The sequence below is a fragment of the Eretmochelys imbricata genome, chromosome 14 (assembly GCF_965152235.1).
Source record: "Eretmochelys imbricata isolate rEreImb1 chromosome 14, rEreImb1.hap1, whole genome shotgun sequence".
NCBI lineage: Eukaryota > Metazoa > Chordata > Testudines > Cheloniidae > Eretmochelys > Eretmochelys imbricata.
The window spans coordinates 39,302,894-39,308,493 of record NC_135585.1 but is presented as its reverse complement, the minus strand read 5'-3'; the positions used below and the strand labels follow the sequence as shown (position 1 = coordinate 39,308,493).

At 47.4% G+C, this 5,600-nt stretch overlaps 1 non-coding gene across 1 annotated transcript; it reads right to left on the bottom strand.

The window, feature by feature from the left end:
* Positions 1-1,110: 1,110 nt before the first annotated feature.
* TRNAL-CAA (transfer RNA leucine (anticodon CAA)) lies at positions 1,111-1,219 on the bottom strand. The gene is made up of 2 exons: positions 1,182-1,219; positions 1,111-1,156 (listed from the first exon to the last, which is right to left on the bottom strand). It is a non-coding gene; the product is annotated as a tRNA-Leu (tRNA).
* Between the last annotated feature and the right edge of the window lie 4,381 nt (positions 1,220-5,600).

Here is a 5,600-nt window from a genome sequence, read left to right as displayed (position 1 = left end):
CAGCCGTGCTGAGGCAGAGTGGGGCTGAAGCTGAGACAGAGTGGAGCTGGGGCTGGGGCTGGAGCAGTCCGGAGCCGGGTGTGGTGAGCAGCTGGGGAGAGTGAGGGGGGAACCTGGGCAGCAGGTCCAGCACAGTTTGATTGATATCTGAGCCAGGAGGCTCTGCAGACCAGACTCAGAGAGGAGTTGGTAACCCTGACAGGGCGGGGGCAACGCTGGGAAGAAGGGCCCTGCCACCTAGAGCCTGAGAGTGTGTGGCCACCACCAGAGCAAGTGTCCAACCCACAGCATCCCTGCAGCACAGCCAGAGCCTGAGAAGGAGGCCTGGAACTTACAAGGAACAGACTGTGAACTGCCTTGAAGTTCCAGAGACACTGTTTGTGATGTTCCCTGCCACAGAGCGGGTTGATGTGTTTCCTTTAACCTTTCCCATTTTTCCTTATTCTTTTTAAAATTAGTTGTTGATTTAAATGACTTGTATTTGCTTTAAATTGTATGTAATGATCAGTGGGTCAGGGAAGTGCCCAGTGCAGAGAGAGTACTCCAGAGTGGGGACACCCTAGCCCCTGTACTAGGTGACCACAGCAGGGTTGGGTGTCAAGCCCCCCAGGAATCCTGGGCCCAGCCTTGTTGGGGTTATGAGGACTCTGCCAGACAGGAGAGTGGAAGGGGAGCCCTCAAGGACAGGGAGGCCTCTGGATAGAGGAAGTGGGAGCGAGGACTCAGATCCTTTCGTTAGCCCACTTCACCGGGGTAGTGCAGAAGCCAGGAAAGTTCCAAGCAGGGGAAATGTGATCATCAGTCAATAGATGTTTCTGACATGAAAAGGAGACATGACGCTAATTGTAGTTAGCTCAAAAGAAACGAAAGAGGGAGAAACTGCTGGCTGGGAGCTAAATATGCAGGACCAAGGGTTGGGATTAATCATAGAATATCAGGGTTGGAAGGGACCTCAGCAGGTCATCTAGTCCAACCCCCTGCTCAAAGCAGGACTAAGCCCCAATTTTTGCCCCAGATCCCTAAATGGTTCCCTCAAGGATTGAGCTCACAACTCTGGGTTTAGCAGGCCAATGCTCAAACCACTGAGCTATCCTTCCCCCCAAAAAGATGTGTCAGAAGTGGGATTTGAACCCACGCGTCTGTACAGAGGCCAGAATACCCAGGAGAGGGAAAGATAGAGCCTTGAGTCTGGCGCCTTAGACTACTCGGCCATCCTGACACTAGGATTCTTCTAAGCTCCCAAATGATGGTCTACTTTTTCCCACAAAGTGCAGGCAAATCTCCGCCTTTAGGGTCTTGTATCTTGAAGGAAAACACATAGAGAGTTGGTGCCTAGATCTAGAACAGAACAACCTTGGAGATACAAAACAAAGATTAAATATCCATATGTACTGACCTAGAAGGATAATGGACAGTAGAGATTCTCTGCTCACAAAAGGTCTGGTATAACCCACATTATTAGGAGGGGTTTTTTTAAAATATATATATTGTATCCCTGGTTTTCAAAAGGACAGAACACTGCATGGCTGGCGATCCTTTTTTTGGAAGACAGGATTGAACTGATCTCTGTGTTTGGTGTCAGAACATACCATAGAGAAAAAGGAACCTTTGAATTATTTTGGCTTCCTCTGCAGAACTGGGTCAAGGGCAGAAGACATGTCCTACACCAATAACAAGTTACTGTAAGTGCAGATACTGGTGGTCTTTAGTCCTTCTCCCATTCTGTCTCTGTGACTCCCCAACAAGTGGGTGGAGTTGGACTGATGGGCTCAGAACAGAACATTCATGGAGGATCCATGTGTTGAGTTCTCTAGGATGATTCTGTCAGGGGATGAGGTTGGATTCCCCAGCCCCAGATGGCCTTTGGCTCTGTACTCTCAGATCCCAAAGACCATAGGGGATCTGAAAGAAGACAGGGTCTTCTGCAGAGAGGACAGTACCTGCATCCTGATTCTGATCCATCCCTCTGTCTCCATGAATGGATTGTTTCAAGGATGAGTTCCCTGGCACACAGTGCTCAGTGGAAGTTAACTCTCCATTTTTTCCCCCCAACAGAACTTCAAGGTGGACAATGCCTATCCTCCTGGTCTCCATTGTATCCCTACCCCACTTCTCCTCAGGTGTGTATTCCCAGCTCCAGGGTGGGGACTGACTCCCTGGCATGCAGGAAGGCTGGGATCTGCAGAGAGAGGACCATTCAAATGGTTAGTTCTTTCCGGGCGATCTAGGAATCAACTCACATACGGTATGTCTTCACTGCAGAGTTAGTCCAGGTGGTTGGTGCTTGGGTTTTAGCCTAGTCACATGGCAAATCTGTACCCAAATGACTGTGTCCACACTCAACTGTGTGTCTGGGAGAATGGCCCATGGTTCTTTGGCTGTAGTAAGCTGAGTCACTCAGTGATTCTTTCCCCATGAATTCCCAGTGGGCAGGATTGAATTGTGCGGGTCCTTTTGGGAACATGTGGGGAGCGGGAATGTGAGAAGGAGTTATAGGACTATGACCACTCAAGTGGTTTAGCCCAGCAGTTTTCAACCAGGGGGCCGTGAGCAGGTTTCAGGGGGACCGCAAAGCAGGGCCAGTGTTAGACTTGCTGGGGCCCAGGGCAGAAAGCTGAAGCCTCGCAGTGTGGGGCTGAAGCCCAGGGCTTCCAGCCCTGCCACCTGGGGCTAAAGCCAAAGCCTGAGCAACTTAGCTTTATGGGGACCCCTGTGGCATGGGGCCCTGGGCAATTGCCCTGCTTGCTACCCCCTAATGCCAGCCCCATCCCTGGTCTTCATCCCCAGTCCTCCCCCTCCCACCCAGCGCCTCCTGCACACCACTGAATAACTGTTCCATGGTATGCAGGAGGTGCTGGGGGGGCGGGGGGGGGGGCTTGGCTGCCGGTGGGTGCTAAGCACCCACTCATTTTTTTTCTGTGGGTGCTCAAGCCCTGGAGCACCCACGGAGTCAGCGCCTATGAACTGGAGTTCTACTAACCCTGGCCTTACACGGCAGTGTAGACATACATAGAGTTAACTTATCTGTGTTTGGGAAGCACAGTGCTGGAAAGGAGGGTGAGGCTCATGATTACTCAGGTGCAAGGTGTGTGGGGGAAAGCATTGTTCCAGGGAAACAATATCCCCACCCCCACCCCAGGGACTGAACAACCTGTGACCATTGGTTCAAACAGAATTATTTTGTATGTAGAGCTGTGGTGGATCTTGTGAGAAGGCAGGCGGAGACCTTGAGACGGCAGACGCTCGGACTTAAGTTTGCCAGCAGGCTGCTTGGCTGGATATCGCATGGTAAGAGATTCCCCCAATAAGATTTGAATTGCATTTGACTTTTCTACATAAAGTGTTCATCATCTTTCTTCTTCTTCCTATGCTGGGCTCCAGCTAACACCTGTAGCTTTCATTAGGCCTGTTTAAAGAATATTAACTGCACAAGATTCACCCTCTAAAATCAGTGAAAGCAGAACACGGGTCCGACTGTTCTGAGTTGCTTTTATACCAAAGGTCAAGACACACCTTTATTACAGAAGGTGATGTTTCATAGGCAGCTACTTAAGTACAGGATCAGCTAGGGTGTTCTACATGAGCCTGCTTAGCTCAGTTGGTAAAGCATAGGACTTCTAATATAAAGTTTGTAGCACTTAGCCCTGTGTTGGGTGGAAGGTATTTAATCATTTCCAGCTCAATACAAATTTTCAAATGGGCTGCACCCCCAACATTTTGCACATTCATGCACTTGCCTGTCTTTGGTCTTATAAATGTGTCCTGGTGACAGGTCATTTGCTGGCAGGTCCTGTCGTCCCCTCCAATAGTAGAAGCTTAGACTAGTAATTTCTAGGGTAGTCAAAATCCCTTCTTTGGTAGTAGATCCAGAGAAAGAGGAAACCTGTGGTTCTAGCAAGTCCTTTGTCTTGCATGAAGTCCAGTAACTCATAAGAGAACATTGTTTTCTACTTGTAGCATGGAGTTCAGCAGCTACATTATTGGCAATGAAGGTGGCTTTTGTGTTTGCTTCAGGGCTTGGAGCTCAGCCAAAGGGAACGGGGTGTTTATCATAAGAGATGACTGAATAGAAAAGTAAAGATGATTCAAGCCAGGGCACTTATGGGCCCTGGGAAGATGGATTACAAAACAGGGAGGGCCAGATCCTTAGTTGACCTAAACAAATTTAGGATCATTGACTTCAAAGGAGCTATGCTGATTTACAGCACTGAGGACCTGAGCCAGAAGAGCGCACCCATCTGTGTATTTTCTGCCCTATGTGCTCATGACTATATTAATTTCTTTCTTTCTTTCTCTCAAATGAAACATACCAGCAAACTTCCCAGTATTAGTTTAAAAGGAAAATATGAAAAACAGATTTACTCCCAATCTAACTCTAGATCTTCTCTCTATCAGGCTAAAAAAATTCTAGTCCCTGAAATATCTCATCGTATTACTCTGACCAGTTTTGCTGACCTACTCTGGACCTTTTCCAAGCCAAGAATAAATCCCTCCAGTGAAGGAATCTGTAGGTGAAACTCTATATCTTGTGCTATGCTGAAGGTCAGACTAGAATGATCACAATCATCCCTTCTCACCTTAAAATCTGAATCTCAGCTACATCTTTCTTAAAGGGAGCTGATCAGAATGAGACATGTGGGCCCAGATTATATTTGTCAGCAGCATTTTATTATGGTTTGTTGGCTGATTTGCGATTGGGATAGAGCTCCAAAAGAAAAATAGCCGTTGTTGCAAAAATTGTCCAGGGATTGTTAATTACATTCATGTGGTCACAGCCTCAGTTTCAAGCCTATTCAAAAAGATGGTTAATGAAAGAAAATATAAAGGCAGACAGGTCCGGCTATTGTGTGTGTTCCTTGGAGGCTTCCTTCACAACCTTTTTTGGAAATGTGATGACCACTGAGTTTTTTCTTGGGGGAAGTCAGAAGGTCCCTGGAACAGGCAATTTGTACTCTTTACTGTAAAGCAATTTTAAAACTCACTTTTCCCACCCTACAATAGGGCAGGCACCGCATAAGCCGACAGGATCAGAGAAAGCAAGACTGAAACTCTGCTCCAACACAGCCAGTTCTGGAGATATCCCTGGTGGTGTTCTGCTGTAACACACTCAGGCTGTCTGGTTCATCTTGCCTCTTTCTCTGCTGACATGAAGGTTTTTTTCGTGGGACTTGCCACTCTCTTGTGTTTTGCAGGAGGTAAGTCCAGGACAAAAGTTGAATTAAATTGAATTTTTAAAAGAACAACATCCAGATGCTAGAACAGAATTCAGATATGAATTTCCAATGGGTTGGTTATTAGACACTGCAGTACAAGGGTTTGTTTAGCTTATAAAGAAAGGCTAGTCCATTGGCTTGGGTTCAATTCCATGTTCTCTCCATGCCTTAGCCCCAGTTCTTCAACAGTATTTAGGTGTCTTATTCCCATTGTTTTCATTTTCTTTCTTTGATTGATTGATTCCAATACCTTTTGAGCAGGGCGTAAATTCTCATACAGTATTTCCCAGAGCCCCCATTCTGCCTCCCCCCCCCCCACAGATTTGGGGCTCCGGGTTTCAGTCGTGGAGCAGGGTCAGGGGTGACAGATTCTTCCTAAAAGTGTGT